The sequence below is a fragment of the Lolium rigidum genome, chromosome 5, assembly GCF_022539505.1.
Source record: "Lolium rigidum isolate FL_2022 chromosome 5, APGP_CSIRO_Lrig_0.1, whole genome shotgun sequence".
NCBI classification, from domain to species: Eukaryota; Viridiplantae; Streptophyta; class Magnoliopsida; order Poales; family Poaceae; genus Lolium; species Lolium rigidum.
Window position 1 is genome coordinate 235,309,661 of NC_061512.1, and position 18,647 is coordinate 235,328,307.

The 18,647-nt window shown below is 42.1% G+C and overlaps 1 long non-coding RNA gene across 1 annotated transcript; it reads left to right on the top strand.

Moving 5' to 3' along the window:
- Nucleotides 1-15,888: 15,888 nt before the first annotated feature.
- Nucleotides 15,889-17,268, top strand: LOC124652125. Its single transcript, XR_006987584.1, has 3 exons — nt 15,889-16,016; nt 16,332-16,399; nt 16,956-17,268. It is a non-coding gene; the product is annotated as an uncharacterized LOC124652125 (long non-coding RNA).
- The last annotated feature ends 1,379 nt before the right edge of the window (nt 17,269-18,647 follow it).

The window sequence follows — 18,647 nt, forward strand, 5'->3', positions numbered from 1 at the left end:
AAAAGGGTTCGGTCCGATCGTGGTGGAGAGTACTTTTCTAATGAGTTCAATTTATTCCGTGCGGAACATGGTATAATCCATGAGAGGACGCCTCCCAATTCCCCACAATCCAATGGGATTGCGGAAAGGAAAACCGTACTCTAACAGATTTGGTTAATGCCATGTTAGATGTTTCGGGTTTATCCAAGGAATGGTGGGGGAGGCTATATTGACTTCGTGTCATGTCCTAAATCGTGTTCCAACCAAGAATAAAGAGATTACCCCATATGAGGAATGGGAAAAGAAAAGACCAACACTCTCCTACCTACGAACTTGGGGTTGTTTGGCTAAAGTGAATTTGCCAATCACCAAAAAGCGAAAGCTTGGACCAAAAACCGTGGATTGTGTCTTTCTTGGCTATGCTGCCCATAGCATTGCTTATAGATTTCTTGTGGTGAAATCTGGAGTGGACGACATGAATGTTGGCACCATCTTTGAATCAAGAGATGCTACATTCTTTGAGGATATATTTCCTATGAGAGATATGCATGGCATGTCTAGTTGGGAATCTGATCCAATACATGAAACTCCTATGGAGTCTGATGAGGAATCCGATGATGAGAGTTCAGATTCCGATGAAGATGACAATGAAGCTCCCACAAGGAGTAAGAGACAAAGGACTCGCAAAGTCTTTTGGTAATGATTTCATTGTGTATCTTGTGGATGATACTCCCACTACCATTTCGGAAGCTCTCGCATCTCCCGATGCGTACTCACCGGAAGGAAGCGGTTCAAAGCGAGATGGATTCCATCTTGGCTAATGGAACGTGGGAGTTAACCGAGCGTCCTTATGGGTGCAAACCCGTAGGATGTAAATGGGTATTTAAGAAGAAGCTTCGAGCCGATGGTACTATTGAGAAGTATAAAGCTCGACTTGTAGCCAAAGTCTATACCCAAAGGAAGGCGAAGATTTCTTCGATACCTACTCACCTGTTGCGAGATTGACCACAATTCGAGTACTACCGTCATTGGCTGCCTCACACGGTCTTCTCGTTCATCAAATGGACGTTAAGACGGCTTTCCTAAATGGAGAGTTGGACGAGGAAATTTACATGGAACAGCCTCGATGGTTTTGTACTACAAGGTCAAGAAAGAAAGGTGTGTAAATTAAAGAAATCTTTGTATGGTCTTAAACAAGCACCCAAACAATGGCATGAGAAGTTCGAAAGAACTTTGACATCTGTGGGCTTTGTTTTCAATGAAGCCGACAAATGTGTGTATTACCGCCATGGTGGGGGTGAGGGAGTTGTCCTATGCTTGTATGTGGATGACATACTAATTTTTGGGACAAGTCTCAAAGTGATTGAGGAGGTAAAAACCTTCCTATCTCAGTGTTTTGAGATGAAAGATCTTGGAGAAGCTGATGTTATATTGAACATCAAACTGTTGAGAGATGAGAATAATGGGATTACACTTGTGCAATCTCATTATGTTGAGAAGGTGTTGAACAGATTTGGCTATGCTGATTGCAAATCTTCTCTCACACCTTATGATCCTAGTGTCTTGCTTCGAAAGAATGAAAAGGCAACTAGAGATCAATTGAGATACTCTCAAATCATTGGTTCACTCATGTATTTAGCTTGCGCTACGAGGCTCGATATCTCGTTTGCCGTGTGCAAACTTAGCCGGCTTGTGGCCAACCCGGGAGATGATCATTGGCATGCTCTTGAGAGAGTAATGCGCTATCTAAAGGGAACCATGAGTTATGGAATTCATTATACCGGGTATCCAAGAGGACTTGAAGGGTATAGTGATTCCAATTGGATTTCGATGCTAAAATGAAGGCCACAAGTGGATATGTTTTCACTCTTGGTGGTGGCGCTCGTTTCCCGGAAGTCTTGCAAGCAGACCATCTTAACGAGGTCAACTATGGAAGCAGAACTCACAGCATTAGATACAGCTACTGTCGAAGCGGAATGGCTTCGTGAGCTCTTGATGGACTTGCCTATGGTTGAAAAACCAATACCGACTATCCTCATGAACTGTGATAATCAAACTGTGATTATGAAAGTGAAAAGTTCTAAGAATAATATGAAAAGTTCCAAACATATCAAGAGGAGACTGAAGTCTGTCAGAAAACTGAGAAACTCCGGAGTGATAGCATTGGATTATGTCCAAAGTGCTAAAAATCTGGCGATCCTTTCACAAAAGGACTATCAAGAAATATGATAGACCTTGCATCGAGGGAGATGGGTTTGAGACCCACTTGAGTTGCCGAGGGGTAACCCAACCTATGTAATCGGAAATTCCGTGAAGTAGGACCCGGGAAAACAAACCGGAGCAACCGAAGTTGAGAGAAAATTTAAGACTCCCACTCCGCCGCGGATGCAATTCTCTCATAGCTACCGTAAGGCAGGTTGACAATGTCTTAATGTGTTCCGAGCGGCTCTTGATGAGCGAAGATGCCGTCCTACTGAGGCGATCTTTGAAGAACACACCTATATGAGTGACACTACTGGTCATAGTGTGGGAGATTTGGGTGAATCTCTAGTAAGCTCATGAAAGGCCGAGGAGTATGACTTATAAGCTCCACCCGAGGGGAAGGCTAAGGTAGCCTAGTACCGTGCCGGCATTGAGCGAAACTTGCTGCACAAAGACTGACAATTCAAGGCATAGTCCATTGTTCAGTTTGTAGTCAAGCGTAGCACCTTGCCTAAGTTGAAGTTCAACTTAACAGTCTCCACCGAAGTGCAGGTATATCAAACAGTGAATGGAACTAATGTGCCATCTGATGTGCATATGAGATCTGGTGGGGGATTGTTGAATGTAGATGGGCTGCAGCCCAATAAGGCAGCCCATGTGGTCTACAATTCCTGAAATCTCAAAGCCCATCACATTGGCAGCTTGGGACAGCCTTTGGGGACAAAGTTTAGTCCCACATTGCTAGTTGGGAGTGAGTTGGATTGGTATATAAGGGCTGCTGTTCTAGTCATTCCAAGTGAGTGAGAATAGAAAGAGCCCTCGCGCACACCTCCTCCTCCGCCCGCCCGTCTCGGCTCGGCACGGCACGTCACGACACATCACGCACGCACGCACGTCGCGTTTCGTGACTCGAGTTCGAGTTCGAGACACACTCAAGGAAGCCTAAATTTTTGCTTGGTGCACCAACTGTGTTGGGTACGTGTCGGCCTGCATGTGCATGCTCGCCGCGTGTCCCTGGCTTCCTACGCGTGTCAACGTGGTCGGGTCGGCATCCTCCCAGGCTATACAAGGAGACGATCAGATCTGGAAACAGTGCTCTTAGATCTCTCTCTCTCTCTCGTGAAGTTCCTTTTGCTGTGCTACTCTCTAGTCTTCCCCATCCCGGCGACTGCGTGCACAGCCGTCCGGGAGAGCAGGCCTCCGAAACTCCGTCCGTTGAGATCCTGCACCGGGAGACGGGCGATAAGGTTTTTGGGGAGCGTCTCGGCGCGATGATGACGTGTAACTCACACGTTCGTTGGGAACCCCAAGAGGAAGGTATGATGCGCACAGCAGCAAGTTTTCCCTCAGAAAGAAACCAAGGTTTATCGAACCAGGAGGAGCCAAGAAGCACGTTGAAGGTTGATGGCGGCGGGATGTAGTGCGGCGCAACACCAGGGATTCCGGCGCCAACGTGGAACCCGCACAACACAACCAAAGTACTTTGCCCCAACGAAACAAGTGAGGTTGTCAATCTCACCGGCTTGCCGTAACAAAGGATTAACCGTATTGTGTGGAAGATGATTGTTTGCGTAAAACAAGTAGAATAAGTATTGCAGTAGATTGTATTTCAAGTAAAGAGAATTGGACCGGGGTCCACAGTTCACTAGAGGTGTCTCTCCCATAAGATAAACAAGCATGTTGGGTGAACAAATTACGCTTGGGCAATTGAAAAATAAAGAGGGCATGACCATGCACATACATATCATGATGAGTATAGTGAGATTTAATTGGGCATTACGACAAAGTACATAGACCGCCATCCAACCGCATCTATGCCTAAAAAGTCCACCTTCAGAGTTATCATCCGAACCCCTCTAGTATTAAGTTGCAAAGCAACGGACAATTGCATTAAGTATGGTGCGTAATGTAATCAACAACTACATCCTTAGACATAGCATCAATGTTTTATCCCTAGTGGCAACAAGCACAACACAACCTTAGAACTTTCGTCACCGTCCCGTGTGTCAATGCAGCATGAACCCACTATCGAGCATAAATACTCCCTCTTGGAGTTACAAGCATCTACTTGGCCGGAGCATCTACTAGTAACGGAGAGCATGCAAGATCATAAACAACACATAGATATAACTTTGTTAATCAACATAACAAGTATTCTCTATTCATCGGATCCCAACAAACGCAACATATAGAATTACGGATAGATGATCTTGATCATGTTAGGCAGCTCACAAGATCCGACAATGATAGCACAATGGGGAGAAGACAACCATCTAGCTACTGCTATGGACCCATAGTCCAGGGGTAGACTACTCACACATCACACCGGAGGCGACCATGGCGGCGTAGAGTCCTCCGGGAGATGATTCCCCTCTCCGGCAGGGTGCCGGAGGCGATCTCCCGGATCCCCCGAGATGGGATCGGCGGCGGCGCCGTCTCCGGAAGGTTTTCCGTATCGTGGTTCTCGGCATCGGGGTTTTCGCAACGGAGGCTTTAAGTAGGCGGAAGGGCAGGTCAGGAGGCGGCACGAGGGCCCCACACCACAGTGGCCGCGCGACCAGGCGGGGCCGCGCCGCCCTAGGGTGTGGCCCCCTCGTGGCCCCTCTTCGTCTCCTCTTCGGACTTCCGGAAGCTTCGTGGCAAAATAGGACCCCGGGCGTTGATTTCGTCCAATTCCGAGAATATTTCGTTACTAGGATTTCGAAACAAAAAACAGCGTAGAACAAAGAATCGGCACTTCGGCATCTTGTTAATAGGTTAGTTCCGTAAAATGCACGAATATGACATAAAGTGTGCATAAAACATGTAGATAACATCAATAATGTGGCATGGAACATAAGAAATTATCGATACGTCGGAGACGTATCAGCATCCCCAAGCTTAGTTCTGCTCGTCCCGAGCAGTAAAACGATAACACGTATAATTTCGGAGTGACATGCCATCATAACCTTGATCATACTATTTGTAAAGCATATGTAGTGAATGCAGCGATCAAAACAATGTATATGACATGAGTAAACAAGTGAATCATAAAGCAAAGACTTTTCATGAATAGCACTTCAAGACAAGCATCAATTAAGTCTTGCATAAGAGTTAACTCATAAAGCAATAATTCAAAGTAAAGGCATTGAAGCAACACAAAAGAAGATTAAGTTTCAGCGGTTGCTTTCAACTTGTAACATGTATATCTCATGGATAATGTCAACATAGAGTAATATAATAAGCGCAATAAGCAAATATGTAGGAATCAATGCACAGTTCACACAAGTGTTTGCTTCTTGAGGTGGAGAGAAATAGGTGAACTGACTCAACATTGAAAGTAAAAGAATGGTCCTCCATAGAGGAAAAGCATCGATTGCTATATTTGTGCTAGATCTTTGATTTTGAAAACATGAAACAATTTTGTCAACGGTAGTAATAAAGCATATGTATCATGTAAATTATATCTTACAAGTTGCAAGCCTCATGCATAGTATACTAATAGTGCCCGCACCTTGTCCTAATTAGCTTGGACTACCGGATCATCACAATGCACATGTTTTAACCAAGTGTCGCAATGGGGTACCTCTATGCCGCCTCGTACAAAGGTCTAAGGAGAAAGCTCGCATTGGATTTCTCGCTATTGATTATTCTCAACTTAGACATCCATACCGGGACAACATAGACAACAGATAATGGACTCCTCTTTTATGCATAAGCATGTAACAACAATTAATAATTTTCTCATTTGAGATTTGAGGATATATGTCCAAAACTGAAACTTCCACCATGGATCATGGCTTTAGTTAGCGGCCCAATGTTCTTCTCTAACAATATGCATGCTTAACCATAAGGTGGTAGATCGCTCTTACTTCAGACAAGACGGACATGCATAGCAACTCACATGAAATTCAACAATGAATAGTTGATGGCGTCCCCAGTGAACATGGTTATCGCACAACAAGCAACTTAATAAGAGATAAAGTGCATAATTACATATTCAATACCACAATAGTTTTTAAGCTATTTGTCCCATGAGCTATATATTGCAAAGGTGAATGATGGAATTTTAAAGGTAGCACTCAAGCAATTTACTTTGGAATGGCGGAAAATACCATGTAGTAGGTAGGTATGGTGGACACAAATGGCATAGTGGTTGGCTCAAGTATTTTGGATGCATGAGAAGTATTCCCTCTCGATACAAGGTTTAGGCTAGCAAGGCTTATTTGAAACAAACACAAGGATGAACCGGTGCAGCAAAACTCACATAAAAGACATATTGAAAACATTATAAGACTCTACACCGTCTTTCTTGTTGTTCAAACTCAATACTAGAAATTATCTAGACCTTAGAGAAACCAAATATGCAAACCAAATTTTAGCATGCTCTATGTATTTCTTCATTAATGGGTGCAAAGCATATGATGCAAGAGCTTAATCATGAGCACAACAATTGCCAAGTATCACATTACCCAAGACATTAATAGCAATTACTACATGTATCATTTTCCAATTCCAACCATATAACAATTTAACGAAGGAGAAACTTCGCCATGAATACTATGAGTAGAAACTAAGGACATACTTGTCCATATGCTACAGCGGAGCGTGTCTCTCTCCCATAAAGTGAATGCTAGGATCCATTTTATTCAAACAAAACAAAAACAAAAACAAACCGACGCTCCAAGAAAAGCACATAAGATGTGATGGAATAAAAATATAGTTTCAGTGGAGGAACCTGATAATGTTGTCGATGAAGAAGGGATGCCTTGGGCATCCCCAAGCTTAGACGCTTGAGTCTTCTTGATATATGCAGGGGTGAACCACCGGGGCATCCCCAAGCTTAGAGCTTTCACTCTCCTTGATCATGTTGCATCATACTCCTCTCTTGATCCTTGAAAACTTCCTCCACACCAAACTTAGAACAACTCATTAGAGGGTTAGCAATAATAAAAATTAACATATTCAGAGGTGACACAATCATTCTTAACACTTCTGGACATTGCATAAAGCTACTGGACATTCATGGATCAAAGAAATTCATCCAACATAGCAAAAGAGGCAATGCGAAATAAAAGGCAGAATCTGTCAAAACAGAACAGTTCATATTGACGAATTTTATCGAGGCACCAGACTTGCTCAAATGAAAATGCTCAAATTGAATGAAAGTTGCGTACATATCTGAGGATCACTCACGTAAATTGTCATAATTTTCTGAGTTACCTACAGGGGAAAACAGCCAGATTCGTGACAGCAAAGAAATCTGTTTCTGCGCAGTAATCCAAATCTAGTATGAACTTTTCTATCAACGGCTTTACTTGGCACAATAAAACACTAAACTAAGATAAGGAGAGGTTGCTACAGTAGTAAACAACTTTCAAAACACAAAATAAAAACAAACTACTGTAGGTAAAAACATGGGTTGTCTCCCATAAGCGCTTTTCTTTAACGCCTTTCAGCTAGGCGCAGAAAGTGTGTATCAAGTATTATCAAGAGACGAAGTGTCAACATCATAATTTGTTCTCATAATAGAATCAAAAGGTAACTTCATTCTCTTTCTAGGGAAGTGTTCCATACCTTTCTTGAGAGGAAATTGATATTTTATATTACCTTCCTTCATATCAATGATAGCACCAACAATTCGAAGAAAAGGTCTTCCCAATATAATGGGGCAAGATGCATTGCATTCAATATCCAAGACAACAAAATCAACGGGGACAAGGTTATTGTTAACGGTAATGCGAACATTATCAACTTTCCCGAAAGGTTTCTTTGTAGAATGGCAAGATTAACATCCAAATAACAATTTTTTAGCGGTGGCAAGTCAAGCATATCATAAATTTTCTTAGGCATAACAGAAATACTTGCACCAAGATCACATAAAGCATTACAATCAAAATCTTTAACCTTCATCTTAATGATGGGCTCCCAACCATCCTCTAGCTTTTTAGAAATAGAGGCTTCACGCTTTAATTTCTCTTCTCTAGCTTTTATGAGAGCATTTGTAATATGTTGCGTGAAAGCCAAATTTATAGCACTAGCATTAGGACTTTTAGCAAGTTTTTGCAAGAACTTTATAACTTCAGAGATGTGGCAATCATCAAAATTCAAACCATTATAATCTAAAGCAATGGGATCATCATCCCCAATGTTGGAAAAAATTTCAGCAGCTTTATCACAGTGCAGTTCAAGTAGCTTTTAGCGATTCAGGCAGTTTCTCGCGCTTTGCATTAGAAGTGGAAACATTGCTAACACCAATTCTTTTATTATTATTAGTAGGAGGTGCAGCAACATGTGTAGCATTGGCATTACTAGTGGTGGTAATAGTCCAAACTTTAGCTACATTCTTTTCTTTAGCTAGTTTTTCATTTTCTTCTCTATCCCACCTAGCACGCAGTTCAGCCATTAAGCTTATATTCTCATTAATTCTAACTTGGATGGCATTTGCTGTAGTAACAATTTTATTATGATGATTTTTATTAGGCAAAACTTTCGATTTCAAAAGATCAACGTCAGCAGCAAGACTATCGACTTTAGAAGCAAGTATATCAATTTTCCCAAGCTTTTCTTCAACAGATTTGTTAAAAGCAGTTTGTGTACTAATAAATTCTTTAAGCATGGCTTCAAGTCCAGGGGGTGAACTCCTATTATTGTTGTAAGAATTCCCATAAGAATTACCATAGCCGTTGCCACTATTATAAGGATATGGCCTATAGTTGTTACTAGAATTGTTCCGGTAAGCATTGTTGTTGAAATTATTATTTTTAATGAAGTTTACATCAACATGTTCTTCTTGTGCAACCAATGAAGCTAACGGAACATTATTAAGATCAATATTAGTCCTATCATTCACAAGCATAGACATAATAGCATCAATCTTATCACTCAAGGAAGAGGTTTCTTCGACTGAATTTACCTTCTTACCTTGTGGAGCTCTTTCCGTGTGCCATTCGAGTAGTTGATCATCATATTATCAAGAAGCTTTGTTGCTTCACCAAGAGTGATGGACATAAAGGTACCTCCAGCAGCTGAATCCAATAAATTCCGTGAAGAAAAATTTAGTCCTCGCATAGAAGGTTTGGATGATCATCCAAGTAGTCACTCCATGGGTTGGGCAATTTTTAACCAGAGATTTCATTCTTTCCCAAGCTTGAGCAACATGTTCAGTATCTAATTGTTTAAAATTCATTATGCTACTCCTCAAAGATATAATTTTAGCAGGGGATAATATCTACCAATAAAAGCATCCTTGCATTTAGTCCATGAATCAATACTATTCTTAGGCAGAGATAGCAACCAATCTTTAGCTCTTCCTCTTAATGAGAAAGGGAACAATTTTAGTTTAATAATATCACCATCTACATCTTTATATTTTTGCATTTCACATAGTTCAACAAAATTATTAAGATGGGCAAGCAACATCATCGAACTAACACTTGAAAATTGCTCTCGCATAACAAGATTCAAGAAAGCGAGTTTAATTTCAAAGAATTCTGCTGTAGTAGCAGGTGGAGCAATAGGTGTGCATAAGAAATCATTATTATTTGTGGTTGTGAAGTCACACAACTTAGTATTTTCAGGGTTGGCCATTGGAGCAATAGGTTGTCAATCTCACCGGCTTGCTGTAACAAAGGATTAACCGTATTGTGTGGAAGATGATTGTTTGCAGAAAACAGTAGAACAAGTATTGCAGTAGATTGTATTTCAGTAAAGAGAATTGGACCGGGGTCCACGAGTTCACTAGAGGTGTCTCTCCCATAAGATAAACAAGCATGTTGGGTGAACAAATTACAGCTTGGGCAATTGACAAATAAAGAGGGCATGACCATGCACATACATATCATGATGAGTATAGTGAGATTTAATTGGGCATTACGACAAAGTACATAGACCGCCATCCAACCGCATCTATGCCTAAAAAGTCCACCTTCAAAGTTATCATCCGAACCCCTCCAGCATTAAGTTGCAAAGCAACATACAATTGCATTAAGTATGGTGCGTAATGTAATCAACAACTACATCCTTAGACATAGCATCAATGTTTTATCCCTAGTGGCAACAAGCACAACACAACCTTAGAACTTTCTCGTCACCGTCCTCAGTGTCAATGCAGCATGAACCCACTATCGAGCATAAATACTCCCTCTTGGAGTTACAAGCATCTACTTGGCCGGAGCATCTACTAGTAACTGGAGAGCATGCAAGATCATAAACAACACATAGATATAACTTTGATAATCAACATAACAAGTATTCTCTATTCATCGGATCCCAACAAACGCAACATATAGAATTACAGATAGATGATCTTGATCATGTTAGGCAGCTCACAAGATCCGACAATGATAGCACAATGGGGAGAAGACAACCATCTAGCTACTGCTATGGACCCATAGTCCAGGGGTAGACTACTCACACATCACACCGGAGGCGACCATGGCGGTGTAGAGTCCTCCGGGAGATGATTCCCCTCTCCGGCAGGGGTGCCGGAGGCGATCTCCCGGATCCCCCGAGATGGGATCGGCGGCGGCGGCGTCTCCGGAAGGTTTTCCGTATCGTGGTTCTCGGCATCGGGGTTTTCGCAACGGAGGCTTTAAGTAGGCGGAAGGGCAGGTCAGGGAGGCGGCACGAGGGCCCCACACCACAGGGCCGCGCGGCTGGGCGGGCCGCGCCGCCCTAGGGTGTGGCCCCCTCGTGGCCCATCTTCGTCTCCTCTTCGGACTTCGGAAGCTTCGTGGCAAAATAGGACCCCGGGCGTTGATTTCGTCCAATTCCGAGAATATTTCGTTACTAGGATTTCGAAACCAAAAACAGCAGAAAACAAAGAATCGGCACTTCGGCATCTTGTTAATAGGTTAGTTGCAGAAAATGCACGAATATGACATAAAGTGTGCATAAAACATGTAGATAACATCAATAATGTGGCATGGAACATAAGAAATTATCGATACGTCGGAGACGTATCACGCGACTGCTCGCTGTTGTTCGTGTTCATCTTCGCCGGTCCGTCTGCTTCATCAACGACTACGACTACACCATGGGCGACATCAACAACTCCCATGGTGGTGGTGGTGCTACTGCTGGTGCGACCTTCCCGGTCGCGATGAACGTGATTTTCCTCTCCTACCTTGCACTGCTACTTATTCCATGTTCAGATCTGATGCATGTGCTTAGTCTGATGTGTATGGTTAAGTATGCTTGTGCATCTGTAATGTTGCTTTCGGTAATTAAACTCACACGGAAATTGCCTAATAATCCAACAGAAGTTTCAGTGGGATAAAAAACTGGAAATGAATTATTGCCCTCTGGCGAAAGGAAAAGATAGTTGGTACGAAAGCCGCTATTACACCACTTGAGGGCTCAACCAACCTCATGCTCCATCAGATATACAAGAAACAGCCCAACTCTGAGCTTATCGATTTGAAATGCACCTTTCAACCAATGCCTTAGCGAGAGAATGGGGGAGTAGACGCCTAACCCTAGAAAGTACGTGTGCCATCGTTACCGTCCAAATTTGGGCAGGAGCACAACCGGAGCGATGAGTTTGGGTGGGAGGACCGCTGGAGCCTAGACCATGCATGTGCTGAGATGCGACAAATTTGGCGTCCAAACTCCGTTCTCTTTGCCATGGGCTCGTTATATCTGGGTCTACAAGTGAAGGTTTGTGTGCGCCTTCGAGAGCCTTTTCATCTCATGCATGGATGGAACAATCAACATAGATACTAGCTGCATTGAAAAGATCGTCAACGAAAAGGAGGGATATCAATCGATTTATTTTCCCCCGCTAATTACTGGCCTTAATTATCTTTCACTTAATTCTGATGTGTAACTATGGATAGGAGAGTAGGAGTAGCATGCATCGGAAAGAAATATTTTCCTCCCTAATTTAGTGGGTGTCCATTATTTTCTCTGCCAAATTAAGAGGGCCGAGGCATTTTCTGTTCTAATATACCGTTTAATTAGGCAATTAATGAGAGAATGCGAAGCAATGGCCTAAGCCATGGATCCTTTGGAATTGCAAAACAAAAATGAAATTGCATCGTCATGACTCGTGATTAGCTGCAAACCGGGTTGTTTTCTCCCCATAATTGCAGCGCCTTCCCACGGATCGCCTCCTAAAATCTGATCTCAACTCTCCATGGCGCGACCCCCTCCAATCTCCCTGACGCCGCCCTCCCCTTCAACTTCAAGCATCCACTCCAAGTCCACCCCGTTCGTTCCCGCAGCAGGTCGACCCGTCGGCGCAGGCTTCCCCCACCGCCGTCCTTCGCTTCGACCTCCGGCAAGGATGCCATGGACTCAAATCGAACCGGCGCCTCCTCGCCTCCTCTCCTGCAGCGCCCCACGGAGGAGGAGACCTGGTGGTGGCCGACCGAGCCGTGGAACTCCACGGGCGGACCTGGTGCCTCGCCGTTTGGGACGACCTGGGTGACGCGACCGTTCCTCTTGCCGGCGGGAGCGGCGCAGGAATGGCGACAGGAGGCCGGTGGTCGCCTTCCTGAGGTGCTGATGCCGAACCCGAACTGCTGCTCCTCAGGCCGACCACCACTTCGTCCGCTGCTGCCTCCCCAAACAGGTGTTGCTCGTGGTGAGCTCCCTCTCCTCCTCCTACGTACCCATCGACAGGCATTCCTTCGAAATTCAGTATCTTTTTATCTTTATGTCTATCATTTCCGCTTTTTTATCATGTTGACTGAATTTGGTAGCAGCGTAAATTATGCACAATTCTCTTGTGGCATGGTGTTAGGGTTTGGTCCTGTACGGCCTGCAGGGGATTACTTGAATTAGACCACGAATTTGCAGGAAAAAACTCTAACCTGTGTCGTTTAAGTCGCCCCCGAAAAGATTCATTTTTTTGCATCCAGATTCTTACTTGAACATAGCTTCAAGTTTGATTCCCAAGGGATTGAAGTACGTCTTGGGCTCCTGGTTGCACGCATAGTTTATATTTTTTGCTTTTTTCCCCTATTGATGAAATATGGGTCGAGATATCTATTTAACTTAATTGAAAACTTGGTCTGCATAGCCATTAGATTAATTTGATTGTTTTCTGCTTACATCGCGCTCATCTAGAGATGAATCTTATATCTTGTCTGAAGCTATTACTGGTCATATCTGTTTTCAGTTTTCACTAAGGTTTGATAACTAACATGCTGCAGCTACCCTTGGACGTGGCTTCTTGCTCTTCCTACGTAACCTGGGTTTTTTTTTGTCTTGGCATTGACATTGGTAGCTGATGCTGGTGTCGCCGAAGAGGATGCCACCGTCCTCGTGTCCTGTTGCTTGATGGCAACTACAGCGACGAGGTAATCCCACTCTCTCTAACCCTTCCGGTTTGCCATGTATGGTTGCTACAGATGGTGATCCGCCTTTTGTTCCTTACCAAATGCAAGGAATAGGCTAAGAAATAGTAAGAGTTCTGTAAAAAAATGTTGCCGGGAAATTTTTGTGAAATGGTACCCAAGTCTGGATGTATGTACATGTTTGCACAACATAATAGCACATGTCTATATTTTACACTGTGTTTGTTTCCTGCCCCTGCCCCTGAGAGTTAATCATCATACCATGTGCCTTGTATCCAGTTGGTTGTGTACTGACTGGATTTTTGTGCAACACCTTTCAGCATAGAGGGAGCATGGCAGCAACGTGTGGTGACGAAGAGGAAGATGGATGATAAATTGGGTGAGAGGTGTGTGCCGGATTAGCGGATGGGTACTTCTCGTAAGCAATGGCCTGGAAGAGGGCTCGGTACGCGAACAAGACGAATGGCGAACCGTTGTAGGTGATTTTGATTCTTCTAACAAACTTGTTGTTAAAAAGGTTTGGCATCTTGATACTAATCATTAAATATGCAGGCATACTTAACTGAATCTTGCATTGAATTGTTCATCTTGAATTCTGAAAGGGTTCATGTGTTAAACTGTGTGTTGTCAGTGCTTGTTGCACCGTGCGGTACTGCTTCTATGTGGTAGTGGGAAATTTTAGCTTTGTAGTCAGAGCTCTTCGAATTTCTAGAGATATGTGTTTGCTAGCATAGGTTATCAAACCATGATTTATGTTCTATAAAACCCTCATAACTCTCTTCTAAGTGTGGTTTTTTCTGATCCATTCTTGTCAACTTAAACCTTCAACTCTTAAGATCTCTGTTTGGCTCAGCCTTGCAGTTGAATCAGGATTCTTTCTGCAGTAGAGAAAGTATGTGTGAATTGTGACCTCATCAAGCTTGTCGACTCATGCGAACAAGGAAACCTTTGGTCTCTTTGAATATCGTTGTAGTTAGCTTGTGTCATTGATGTAACTGAATGGAGCCTGACTATATATATAGTCTGATTGGATTCTTTTGCACTGCCCCTTGTCTATATAATTGAACCTGATATGGCGCCCAATTCACATTTTTAGTTATATTACTTTTCTAGTTTATAATTTGAAAATGTTATCTGTGTAATTGAACCTGATATGACTGTAATTTTCTTTTCTTGTTGACCTTTTCAAAATGTTAGCTTCAGGCTTCAGTCTTTGAGACAACGGGGACCGGGCACTTTAATATTCTTGTAAAGCTAGCCATCATTTTGTTTCGTGACTAGTTCCGTTGGATATTGTTTTCTACTATTTGATCTTTTTCTGACGCATTGACATCTCAATAGCTGAAGTGAAAACAAGCCCGTCTAGGATTATTGCTGGTCCGATTTGCAATTAGCTGTATGACTTTAAGTGTTCATAGATGCAATGTTGTTTCTAAATATGAGCACTTGTTTCTTGAACCTGCGTTCGTTCTGAAGTTCAGTTTGAATCTGGTCATTTGCCATGTGATCTACTCATATTTTTTGAATCCTTGGCATGATTTTGTAGATTCGGATCATCTAAAAATCCGGGCCTTGTGATCTTTAATTTCATGTGTATATTAGAATCATATGCAAATTGACCTCTAAATTGGCATTAGATAAATTGTATTATCTTTCATTAAGTTAGTCAATTGACCGAGTAAGCATTCAACATAACAAGTGTACCTAGATGGTGTAGTATCTTGCGCGGACTCAAGTAAGCTTGTGTTGTTTGTGAGTTATTATTGTCATATGTTTTTCATGCTTGATGAAATGGATGTGTTCTGGAAGTAATAGACCATCCCCACACCATTAAATTGAGTTTTGATCAGCCTGATCTAAGAGATTAGATTGATAGAATTGCAGTGATATTTAAATCTAAATTTAATTACTATAAAATATTCTAAAATGGTACACACATGTGAAGTGATAGCCCAGTTAGAGTTATTTTGACATAGCACACCTGCTAAGTCGAAATAAATTGCTCTTAATTGGCCGGGAAATCTACACTTGCTATAGTCTAATACCCAAGTTAACGTTGTTGCTTTCATGCTAGGTGAAAATAGTTTTCTTGTCATTGAAAGCGGCCTTTTACTGATAGTGTTATGTTTTGTTCTCTATTGCAGCAAGAGTATAATATATTATTAATACGAGTTATTTCTCGGGAAAACAATAACACAAAATTTACAGATCAACTGTTGAGAGTAATTTTCACATTACTATTAAGAGGAGAAAAGAAAACTTACACAATCTATTTTGGACATGCCTATTGGGAACTTGTACGTTTCCTGATTCAAAACATATACTAGTATTTTCCTTATGTGTAGAATGTTATGTAGGCAAATAATCCTATTTTCTTTGCTCATAGTACTCATGCTCATGCTTGCGCCCTATGCAGAAAATGTTGAATGACATCAACGCCGACCTCCCTAAGCTCCTGGTGGTGGTCTTCCGGGAGCAAAAGTAGGTGTCTTCCGGGAGAAGGTGGAGGGACAACTGGACCGTGATGCTTGTTTAGTTCAAGCCTTCCAACAGGTAATATTAATGATAGCCAATGTCTTTCTTTGGTACCGTCTTGTCATGAATCATTTGTAGGTTTTAGTATATAATTTGCTACGTTAGATGAACCAAAGAGGTCTCATGGGAGCATTTCCCTCACATATATATTGTTCACAAGAATTGCAAGGATCATATACTGATATACATTCCGGCATAATTCAATTTTTCTTTATTTAACGAATATCTTCATTGGATTTTTTCTTGAATTCTCATGTATATATTTGTTCTTGTGTGACACATCGGAGCTACGGACATAAGCATGCGCTGACATAATACTATTGCTACATGCAGGGTTTGGCTCTCCGATGTAGTCCTTGATGATGCACCTGAAACTCTCTACGTCGCCTGTGTCGCAGAAGGTACTCTTCCACTCTAGTTTTGAGGTCCCGTAGCTGAAGACCCCAGCTCCTTCCCTCCCATGTAGCCTTAACTGATGGTAGCCCCTGGCATTTGTGTGCAGATGTTAGGCACCTATCTTGCTCCTCGCACTGTATAACGACACCATGAAGCTTTGCATCCTCATGATTACGATCTGGTATATCTCAATTTGCCGCGCTGCATCTCTCGTGTTGTGGCAGCAATTGTACCATGATATTGATGAATCATAAATGTGTGCTTGTGAACGTCATTTGAGTTAGAATATTCTCGGTGTACCTGTGTGTTGTCATGTTTAATCTGGTGTTACCGCGGCGGTGAGTTAGAATATTCTCGGTCTACTTTTTAATGGTTAGGGTGATTCAATCGGGTACCAGTTAATTAGTTGATGATGCATGTCAGTGATCTTTGGTTTCTGTTTGGCTACTGGCATGTTTGCATGACATGTAGGTTTGTATTCAACTATGATATATGATGTTAGTTGTATTTATGCCTACCAGTTCTATTACAATCTTGGTGATAGCTCTTGTTGTTGGCTAGGCATGTCTTGCTGGGGGTAGATTTATGCATATAGAAGAGAGGTACTCATAAGATGGTGGAGGAGGCAAGCTACATATAGAAGAGAGGTACTCATAAGAATCATCATATTGACTCTCAGCTTAAGTTAAGACAGCATGGATATCATTCTCAAGTTGCTGTTTCAATACAAGTTACATCCTTTTATGTGTGGATTTCCTTGATAGCTTACACCCCCATTTTTGACAAAGAAAAGTCTCAAGAGCATTCAGAAAAGTTATCTCGAGTGTTGCTGTCCTCAAGATTTGTTAGTTTTGAAGTATGGTTCAACTGTCAAGTCCATTTTTTTCTATGTTCTTCTGTCTTCCCAACATACACACTTATATTGCAGATTGGTGGATCTTGTGAAGCTGAAGTTGGTGAGAAAAAAGATAGGATCACAAATGCTCTAAATGTTGAAAGAGCTATTGTTAAGGAGGGTATTGTCCTAGGTAATCACATTTTCCGTGAGCAGTCCATTTGTTTCTTATTACTTATTTTTCAACCCGACTATATGGTGAACTGATTATGATGGTACTTCTGCAATCCATGCACTTAGTTATTCCATATTTGGTAATTGAACATATATTAAATGTTCTTGAATTTCTGCAGGCTGATGACCAAAGCTGCAAATGATGGCATTGATGGTCGGCTCCTCTCTGAGCTTGGTCAGCTCCGCCTACCCCCCCCCCTTTTACATGTACAAGACATGTAGATCCCCAACAACTCCTACCATTTGAGGAATTTCATGTCTTTCCATGTAATGCTAAGGTGTTGGAACTTTCCTGCAAACCATGCTTAAGCTGTGCAGAAAATATGAATGACATGCATCATATCCCTCCCTGTAGATCACCAACAACACCTACCATTTGAGGAATTTCATGTCTTTCCTTGTAATGCTAAGGTGTCAAAAATTTCCTGCAAACCACGCTTAAGCTGGGCAGAAAATATGAATGGCATGTGTCATTACTATTTAGTCCATTCCATGCTACAAATAGATCTTTCTTTCTCTTAGACACATGCTGCAATCATTTTTTCTTTGATGTCTTGTTCTGAGAACTGAGATGCCCTGTGTCTGGCCATGGCCGTTGAACTATTTGTGGAGCTTTTCTTGTACTGGAATGTGTTGTCAATGATGCAATTTATATGGCGTGCAATATTTGAGGTCTTCAATTTTGCTTGAACTGAAGATGTGCATCTGCAACACTGTCGCTTATGATATTGTTGTTGGTTTTAACATAGTAGATCTTGTCGATTTTGTGTTGAGCTCCTATGTCGGTTGTGTGCTTTACGTATTGGTAGTGCTAGCCAGTAGATGAGATTAATGACAATACAATTAAAGTGTTTAAGGGCTTCGCTCGTTTCCTTAACTTTGTTTGATGTGTAGTACTGTTTTTGCTACACTGACATGGATGGTATTCCATTGCAGATCAGTTTTGAGACACGCGATGGTCTTTGTTATCAAATAGCTTGTCTTCTCGAACAGTGGGATTCGAGGTCATCAATGTGTGTGACGAGTTCATCATGCCGCAACAGTGGTGGTGATGATGCTCGGCCTCGTCTACAACTTCTCCAGTGAGCTACTAGTTTACCCTTTCGATCTCTGGTTCGCATCTGCTCTGTGATGACCTGTATTTGAATTATGGTGATGATGATCAATGGCCACCTATTTTCTAA